Here is a 10354-nt window from a genome sequence, read left to right as displayed (position 1 = left end):
ATGGATGGATGGATGGATGGCAGAAATCCCTCTGTGTGCACATGGGCACATGTGAACACATGTGTGTACAGCATTATATAGGTACATATTAAGACACATGTAGAATCACAGAATAATGGAGTTGGAAGGGGGATGTTAAGGCCATCAAGTCCAAACCCCTGCTTAGTGCAGGAATTTAAATCAAAGGAAATCTGACAGTCCATTTCTTTCTTGATTGTGTCCGGTGTTGGATCGCTCATGTAAAACCTAGAGCATTTCTTAGTTCATTTCAATATCTTATATATAGTCATTTCAATTCTAACTCATGGCAACTCTTTCCAGGGTTTTCTACACATACCCAGAAGTGGTTTCCCATTTCCTCCTTTTGAGGGTGCCCTGAGATTCTGGAAATTGGGCAAGGCAGCGCAGCCTGGCTCATCTCCCATGAAACACCATGGTGATTGGGAGGTGCTCCAACCCACTGAGCTATCCAGGTAACCCAACAGTTCACCCATGCATTTTTATTTTTGTTTTACTTTCTTATCAGTTCTTTCTATAGCCCTGAAAGTGTCTGTTTTACCCTTTTTTATGTCCACATATTCAGAAGCCCAAATATCTGCATTCCTCAAAATAGCTGCCGTTACATTTTTACAACTGTTTCGTTGGACTGTACAACAGAAAGCAGGGGAATATATTTTATTTGTCACCTTTTCTGCAAGGTCAGTCTGCCACTCATGGGCTTTCATTTGCATAGCAGCCCATAATAATATCATAATCTGAAACTGGCCAGTGAAATGTGCTCCAGCTTCCATTCCTTTTTTTAGAAAGCATTTTATACTTCCTTCTAGAGTGGTCGTAAAGTGATATGGAACAAGATTAAAAAAAAAAGCAAAGGACCGATTACTGAATCTTCTTTTCCTACTAAATATCCCTCATACTAAAGAGGGCATTTATTTATTTGGCTGCTGCTGCTACAGCCATAAACTCTGTTTAAGACACACGATGGGGTGGCTATTGTATTTATTCATCCATTCACAAGGCTATGAAATGATACCGTTAACCTTCTTCACCACCACCTCCTTTGCTCTTTAGTGTTTTTGCAAAGCCACAGGGAAATCAAGGTGTGCTATGAAATCCAGGTGGAATGATCCCCCAAAAATCCCAGTTTTCTTAGATTTGGTTATACCAACATCTACTGACTTGGTAAAATTTCATCCCACTTCTGCTACAACATCCAGGCTGATACAAATGATAAAGCAAAGAGTGCTGCTTATATACCATCCCATTGAGTTTAAGGCACTCTCAGGGGGTGGGGAGTACCATTTAATTATATAGGCTACACATTCCACACATACCAGTTTGCTCAGTTTATTGACCTTGGAAGGATGAAAGGTTGAGTGAAGCTTGAGCCGGCTCCTTGGGATTGAACCCAAGTCATGAGCTGGGTTTTGGCTGCAGTACTGCAGCTGATCCACTGTGCCATGATGTAAAACCATTCCCCCTCCCCCCCATCATTAATTTGATCTCTACAACAATCTCCTAAAGTAAATTATGTTGGGAATGGCCTAGACCAAGTGCTCCCAACCTTGGGTTCCCAGATGTTCTTGGACTACAACTCCCAGAAATCATGGCTAGCACAGGTCATGGTGAAGGCTTTTGAGAGTTTCAGTCCAAGATCGTCTGGAGATGATCTTGGATTTACACTGGCCTAGAGTAATGTAGCAACTGAGTAGAGTAGAAGAGCCTCGTGGCGCAGTGGTTAAACTGCTGTACTGCAGCCAAAACTGTGCTCACGACCTGGGGTTCAATCCCGGGTAGCCGGCTCAAGGTTGACTCAGCCTTCTATCCTTCCGAGTTTAGTAAAATGAGTACCCAGCTTGCTGGGGGGGGGGTGGCAATGTGCAGCCTGCATAATGAACTTGTAAACCGCCCAGAGAGTGCTTGAAGCACTATGGGGCAGTATATAAGCAGCAAGCAAGCTTTTTAGAGTCTTGAGCCTCAGGTTTCACTACCCTAACCGTGGATTGCCCTTAAGGCCCCGAGTCTCTTATTGATTAACCATATACAGTACTCCTGCATCCATATCCTCAATATTTCCCAGAGAAATGTGCTTTTTTTGTGACAGACACTTTACCTTTCCAAAGTTTCACATCCAGAGTTCAGTTCTGCTCAATTTCCTACCAGGCTGGCTGAACCCCTTGGCTGGCTGATCTCTGAGATCTGCCAGTGACAGGATTTGCAGGCATCATACTGTTCCATGAGCTAAGATTTGCCCTCTGCAATTGAGCCTGAAAAGGGGCAAATAAGGGTCCAGATGAGGGAAGGGCTAAGATATGCCAGATGAAGACTTTTTTCAAGCCAGTGGTGCAGCAAATGAAGCACAAAATTAAGCCCAAGAGAGGGTGATTTTCCTCGCTAATTGGAACCTAATTTTCGACATTTCTAAACAGGGCACAGTTGGGATTCACCACAATGTCTGTTCCCCTGGGCCTTTGGCCATTTTGGGAGTTAGTATTATACCCTAACATGGCCATCTTTTTGTAAAATAACAAAATGCTTTAAAAAAACTTCTACATTTTGTTGTTTTCTCACACAAAACCTTTTCTTCATCCCTTCCTGACACTTCTTGGTCCTCTTGTGAACTGTGATTATTCCAGCCCCCCTCACTGTAGCTCTTGCTTCATTATATCCAAATATCCAAGCCTTCCAGTCTGTCCTCGCTCGACCAGGCGGGTTGAGCAAGGCAATGGAAACGGCGAGACTATGAACAATCGTTCCCCTGTCGCACTATCGTGGCTCCTAACCAAGCCAATTACACCAGAGGAAAGCAGGGCAGGCATGTCACAGATGCCGGCTCAGCCCTGCTTTGCTCCCGGGTGGCACAGATAGAAATGATGGCATGAGCCACAAGCCAATTGAAGCTTCAGGAGCAAACAGCTAAGATAGAAATCATCCTCATCATGCGCTCAACAAAAACATTCCGGCCTGGTGGAGTCTCCCCAAGGAAATCTATTGTCAAAACAAAAAAGGCCCAGGAAATATAGCTGAAAGTCTGTATTCTATTAAATATATTCCGTCCGTCGGCCTGCATATCAAATACAGAAAAGACTCCCCCAGTTTGACATGATAGGTGCTGGTGAACAGGTCAAATATTTATTTCACACCAGCTTGCTGGCAATTGCGATGCAGAGAGTCAATCACTGAAATCAACAACGTATTTCCTCCACTTCATTGTGACTCGTTTTCCTTCAACTTGCCTATTGGTCAGATGTTTCAAAAGAATCAGTCTGAACTGCCCGTCTGCTATGGATTGTGCAACCCTTTGGAGGTTCTTTGCCTTCCATTTCTGAAAAGCCGAAGAGCCCGAGGCGGTTGTATTTGACCCGGAGCAAGGTGTGCAGAGGAAAGAGAGCTTACCTCAGTGCTTTCTGCTGTTTTTCTGGTGACTGAATAGTGTTTTTCATCTGCAGCCTCACCAGGAAAGTGTCTGGTGGTAGCTTAAAGATGAATGGGTTTTCTTTGGCATAAGACCCCGACAGGTGGTGATTCCAATTTCAGGGGTGCCAGGAATCCGTGCCAGGTTTTTATCTGCTCTTGACAAGAAGTACGCAAGGCCCTGAACCTATTTTGAAGATTGGGACCCATCACCTTGGAGAGCTCCGGTGAAGTGTAGTTCAAACTGAAACCTAAAACTGGAGTTATTAGTCACCACCCATGTAAGCATTCGTGAAATGCAGCCCAGTTTTTCAGCGGTAACTTCAGGTAAGGTGGGGAGCAGAGCACAAAACCGTGTGCCAAATAAAATCCATTCATTGTTAAGGTGCCACAAGCCTCTTCGTAGATTGTGTTGCAAAACACTACACGCTACCATGATGAGTGATATGATGATTTCCATTCTTTGCCCATCACAGTGTACAAGGCCAACACTTGACAGCTTCACCTAGAGATCCTCGAATTAATGTACCACTCTGAATATACACCAATCTCATCTGGGGGCCAAGCGGGCTCATGCCTAGTTAATTTTGGATGGGGGCTTATCAGAGAAACAAGGCATCTTGCAGTTGAACCCCTGTGCTCTTCATTGCATCTGGATGACGAGAGCGTCAGAGAATGAGCCTACGTCCAGGAAGCTCTTTCCCTAGTGTTCAAAATGAAGGGACTCCTTTCTGCAAGGGAAACATTAAAATTTATACCTCCAGCCCCATTGCAACAGCATGCAGACAGGGCAGAGCCTGCCTTCCTGGCAATTCCCTGTGATTCCTCACAGTGTAGAGATGGGTTGAAAAGGCCCTCTCTGAATTGTGAGCCAGGTGAAGGGCGAAGAGAGAGGAGAAGAGAATTTGAACCTCTGCCTAGACCGAACAGGCAGAACTGGCACTCTTTTTCAAAAGCTTTATCTCTCTGATTGGTAACCCAAGGGAAATTGTTTCCAAATGGGGATGAGCAAAGATCAAAAGCCACCCACTAGGAAAAGCATTTGGTGCTTATGAACAACTCCTGCTGGGTATTCAGCAAAGAAAATGGGTGGGGGGTGTCCACAGATGACTATAGTCCTAGCTAATGGCCTTAGTGATGTGAGGCCAAAATGCAGCAGATCACTCGCGCTGGGTCATTGCGCAGCGGAGGAGAGAAAAGAGCATCATGCTCAGGACGGCTTCTAATTACCAGCATAAAAATTGGTCTCATAATTCCTCGCAGATATCGCATGGCTCAGGGAGCAGGTGTTATGAAGGGGTTCGGCTCTGGGGACAATAGCGACCCACAGGAGGCAGAGCGCTTGGGGGTACAGGGCAAGGGGGGGGAGCCAGGAAAAAGAATATGCTATTATATGTTTGAAAGAAAAGAAAAACAGGAGTTTTTGAAATGGTCAGTAATAGGGGCTTTACAATTCCTGCCGTTTGAGTGGTCTCTTGAATTACTTGCAGCGACACAGTGCATCAAAGTAAATATGTATGAACCTGAAGGATGATAGAATTTTCGCTCCTTTTTATGTTTGAGTGTCATTGCAGTGCAACAGCAAGGACAGGGAAATTTGATGGACGTATAAAAGTTTATCCACCACTCTGAAAAGAAAGGAACCCGGGTCCTTTTACTGTAAATTCTGAAATAAAAGAAAGCAACCCTTTGACCTGACAGGAACATTTAACAACTCATGCCCCAGGGCTGCCAAGTCCCCAAATGACTTTAGGAAGAAAAGAAAAAAGAAATCCTCTCTGCAGCTGCTGCGCGAGGTAGAACACTAAAAAATATTGTCAAAAATGGAAAAGTTTGCTTTCTGGGAGTGGATCTCTCAGAATACCCAAACCGGAGTAATCCTATGGTGGGAAAGAAAACAAGCAGAAAGGAAGCAATATGGATGCCCACTGGAACGTGGCGTTTCAGTGAGGCAGTGAAACTAGAGATGGGGGTATTTGTATTCGAGCGGCAGGTCAACAAGCCAGTCGTCTGCCTGGCGGGGAGAGTTGTCTTCCCTCCTTCTGCCGGGAGCGGATGGCCGACCAGGCACTTCGGAGTGATTGAAAGGAAGAGCTGAGCTGGTGGTGGCAGTGGACGCATGAGTGGACGGTCAAGCCCCAGGGGGCTGGATCCTCGTTAACTCCAGCTGTGTGCGGGTATTCGTATTGGAATACAAAATTCGTATTCAAATATTTGTATTTGAATACGAATACTTCCATGAAACTTCTAGGAGTTCTAGAGTGAACTTTGAACTGTCAGAGATGCCCCAGCTTCACCCTGAAAATGTAGTACCTTGTTCACTTCTGGTCCAGACTTAAACCCAAAATGGATTTACCCCCTCACTGGCATTGGAGACCCATCCTTCACTGTCTGTTTCCCTTCATGTTTCATTTGTCGGTAAATAAAAGGGAGGCTTCCTGCCCCAGCAAAAATCTTCTGGTCTTCTTGGATGCTCATGTGGTGCTACAACCTTAGGTTATCATCTGAACCCTTCCACTGCAAATGAACGTGATCTCGTCCAGTGAGGAAGGAAGTGCCACCGACCTGTAGAGAAGGCAGATTCCTAAACAAAAAGTGTCCCCAATTTTCCTATTAATGGTTTGATGCTATGTAACTAGCACAAAATAATAACTTGTTTGGGGTTTTCTTGTGTTTTCTGCACACTGTCAAAAGTTTTACCGGTCTGAATGGATGATGTGCTTCTGTTCCCGGGCATGACTAGCACATCTGTTGAGAATAACCAGTACCTTGGTAGCTTAACAGACATCCAGGATTTCTCCAAAGCATGACACATTTTGGAATGGAATTCCAGAAGTTCCATATCAAGATTAAGGAGGAAAGAGAGCAAGCTCCTTCATGCCCATCTGGCTGAGTCTTTTCTAGAAGCCTCCATCTCTGGGGGTCTACACAATGGTCTTTCTAGCTGTTTACTCTTTTAAAAACATAACAAATAACCTGGAGAGAGAGGGGGGAAATGGAACTAGGATTTTCTGCAGGCAAATCCATCATCTGCAGAGTTGCCTGGGCATGGGCTGACATCTTGGGGAATTGCTGTGCTGTTCTTGGCCTCCAGGCAGAGGGACAAATCTCAGAACAAATTACTGCTGGAAGAGAAGAAAGTTTACCCTTTGCATGTGAGTGGTTGTTAAGAACATGCCCACCCATTCCCAGCTCCGTGGCTCAGTGGCTTAGCTCAAAGGAGTCATGTGTTCAGCTTGCTGACTTTGGCCTGCTTTACCTCTGTGACATCACAAGGACCAATCCTGTGACATCATAAGGACCCATCCTGTGACATCACAAGGGCCACCACTCTGCTCTCAAACTTTGACCCTAAAACCACCAGCAAGGAGATGTTGGCAGGGCAATACTTGTGATGTTATGCCCACTTTCCAGGTCGTGAGGCGGTCGAGGACTATGATGCTTACAGCCAGCTAGTATATTCATGGCTGAGAAGGAGGTGCTCTCAGATTCACATGCTCCATCCTTTAGCCTCTTTGTGACACTATTTCTCTTCACACATTTTTATCACAGTGGTTCCCCCAGTCTACCAATATGAGCTGTGAGGATGTAAAAGCTGGCTATTGTATCAAGGAGTCAGATAACAGCGGAAGAAAAACATAACATCCCAGACTACTCTTGGGCTCTGTAGAGCAGCTTCATCTGTAGAAATTAGCATGAATTTTTTATAATAGTGACCTGAATCTGATAACCTCCTAATGTATTAAGATCAAGCTATCAGGCTCCAATGCTATGTGCCGTTAGACATACATTTTAATGCAATTTGTGTGCAGATTGTATAAGTGCTAGATCCCTAATAAAATATAAAATAATATAACTCTGGGAGAGTGGTATAACTGAACCAGGACTCATGAGGCTGAAGTTTTTGATGTCTTCGTCATCTCTTGACATCATCTTCCACCCCATTCAAGCTTGATATATTCCCAGTTGCCATGTCTGGTTATGAGCTCTCCCTGTCCAAATTATTTCAGGATGGCTTGTCTTGAATAAGCAATTAAGATCCATTAGCTTTACATGAAACCTGCTCCCATCAGAGATGAAAACAGATAGATATGGTTTCACATTACTGATGGATGCAGCTGCTTGCAGTTTCTTTCTGAGCCCTTCTCTGGCTATCCTTGTTTATCCCTTGACCCTGTTTAGAAACAGGAATGTGTATCTTGCAAACTTTCATTCTCAGAGAGAAATGGGGAGAGGGGATGCTTCTCTTTACTTTTCACAACAAGATTCCTCTGTGCAAGATTTATTTTCCTGAAAAACCTTGTGGAGAATTTCATAGGATTTTGTAGAAGTTTTGTGTTCATTTCTTTACAATAAGAATTGTCAAGCAGTACCTGGTGCTCATTCATCCTGAAGAGGATTCCCCACTTCCTATGCACGAAGCTCCACAAAGCCATGGATGACATTAGGCTGCTCAGAATTTTGCAGCCTCCTGCACTGAATAACGGACGTGGTGGTGCTGTGGGTTAAACCGCAGAAGACTCTATGCTGCAAGGTCAGAAGACCATCAGTCGTAAGATTGCATCCATGTGATGCAGTGAGCTCCTGTCGCTTGTCCCAGCTCCTGCCAACCTAGCAGTTCGAAAGCATGTGAATGCATGTAGATAAATAGGTACCACCACGGTGGGAAGGTAATGGCTTTCCGTGTCTAGTCGCGCTGGTCACGTGACCATGGAAACTGTCTATGGACAAACGCTGGCTCTATGGCTTGGAAACGGGGATGAGCACCACCCCCTAGAGTTGGACACGACTGGACTAAATGTCAAGGGGAACTTTTACCTTTATTGCACTGAATAACTAGTGGGAAATGGGGGGAGGGATTTCAAAAGGAAAGTGAGCCTGAGTGATTGTTCTTCCAGAAAGCAAGGTCATCACACAGTTGTAGGAGGAAGTCCTGGTGTGAAGTTTCAATGTGCCAGGACTTGGAAAATCATCAAGAATGAGAAATGTTAAGAGCACTCAGTACATCTCTACTTAGCAGACAACATCAGATGAGATTGGGTGTGTTCAGGAGGATATCGTGACACACTGTTAATTAAGAACACCATAGCTCCTTAAAAAATAACACCCGCTAACCCTGAAATCTATATTATAACTACCAGCATGCTGTCCACCAGTTTTTGCAATCTCACAGGGCTTGATAAATTTCCTTTTGCCCACTCTTTGACTTTATGGAAATCAAATAAGTAGGCTTGGACGCATGTTTTCTTTACAGGTGGCGCTGAATGGTGAACAAAGCTGAACCCCTGCACGATCAAACAGCTCAGCACCCTCACTGCCGGATCTCCATGAGCTTTCCACTTTTATTCGCCAGTTGGTGCGTGTTGGTGGGGGGCGGGGAGAGATGATATGCTTTTGCTAGCACCTGGAAATTATATATGAATCAGAAACTTGAAATTTAAATAAAGCTGCCAGTCTAAATGTGTTTACTTGAAAGTTAATGCTATCAAAATCAATCAGGCTTCAGAGAAAGTACATTTAGGAAGGAAGCATTAAGATGAAATATACCATTACTTCTCTTTCAGGAACTGAACAGGAAACAAAGATTGCTTTTGCTGAGATACGTGATTTGTTCTTTCTGGTTTCCACAATAACATGCATCCCTCCCACCCATCCACGTAGTTAATGGTCATTGTTGAGTTGTTGGAGGTACACTAAGACTAGACGTGATTTCTAAAGAAGCTGTCAAAATGTGAACATTTCACTGGGAGAAAGGCATATAGCTCCATATATTAAAGGACGAAAACCAATGGTGTGTCTATCCATTATCATATTTATCTTTATGATAGAAAAAATTATATTTGTTTTGTCCAGCATTTGTGTTGGTCACCTTTTTTTTCCTAAAACACATTGGTCTTTCTGTTTTTGATAGGGGAGAAGAGGATAAACAGGCATACCTGCTAGTTTCTGCTTTGTTTTCCCAGAATGTCCCTGTTCAAAAGTCATTCGTGGGGTCATAAATTGTACAGCCAGAAGGCACCCCAGGAATAATAGAATACAACCCCCAGCTGAAGCAGGGAATCCACAGCTAAAGCATCTCTGATAGATAGCCATTCAAGCTTTGATTAAAACATGTCCATGAGAGAGTCCAGCAACTTCTGCAGGAATCCATCCAATTCTTTGAAGGTTTCTACCACTTGTAAACTCTTTGAAATGTCTCCTGAAAATCTCCCTGCTTTCAATTTGAATCCACTTGCTTTGATTCTATCTTCTGGAGCAACAGGAAACTAGCTTGCTCCTTCTTCCACATGACACCCTTGGAATATTAGAGGGTGACTATCATGACACCTCTCAGTCTTCTCTTCTCCAGTCTAAACACACCTAGATTCCTCAACCATTCATCATTCCTTGATATTTTTTTATCAATCTGGCAATCCTCCTTTGGACAAATTGCCAAAATCCTTCTTAAATGGTGGTGCTCAGAACTGGATGCAACAATCCCAATGTGGTCTGACCATCAGTACAGTAGGACACACACACCCAACATCCATGGAATCAGTATCCGCTGATATATATATATATCCATGGTCTGAAAATATTAAAAGAAAAATCCTAGAAAATAAAAGATGAAGTTACCAGAACTGGCCACAAGATGGAACCAGAGACTATGCTATGAAATATTGTTGTTTAGTTATTAACTCATGTCCGACTCTTTGTGACCCCATTGACCAGAGCATGCCAGGCCCTCCTGTCTTCCACTGCCTCCTGGAGTTGGGTCAGATTCATGTTGATCACTTCGGTGACACTGTCCAACCATCTCATCCTCTGTTGTCCCCTTCTCCTCTTTCCCAACATCAGGGTCTTTTCCAGGGAGTCTTCTCTTCTCATGAGATGGCCAAAGGATTGGAGCCTCAGCTTCAGGATCTGTCCTTCCAGTGAGCACTCAGGGTTGATTTCCTTC

General features: G+C 44.1%; 1 long non-coding RNA gene across 1 annotated transcript; it reads left to right on the top strand.

Moving 5' to 3' along the window:
- Positions 1 to 321: 321 nt before the first annotated feature.
- Positions 322 to 8874, top strand: LOC140707800 (uncharacterized). Its single transcript, XR_012087982.2, has 2 exons — positions 322 to 473; positions 8669 to 8874. It is a non-coding gene; the product is annotated as an uncharacterized LOC140707800 (long non-coding RNA).
- The last annotated feature ends 1480 nt before the right edge of the window (positions 8875 to 10354 follow it).

This window comes from Pogona vitticeps, chromosome 5, assembly GCF_051106095.1.
Source record: "Pogona vitticeps strain Pit_001003342236 chromosome 5, PviZW2.1, whole genome shotgun sequence".
Classification (NCBI taxonomy): Eukaryota; Metazoa; Chordata; class Lepidosauria; order Squamata; family Agamidae; genus Pogona; species Pogona vitticeps.
Note: the sequence above shows the minus strand (reverse complement) of the source record. Positions and strands in the feature narration are given on the sequence as shown.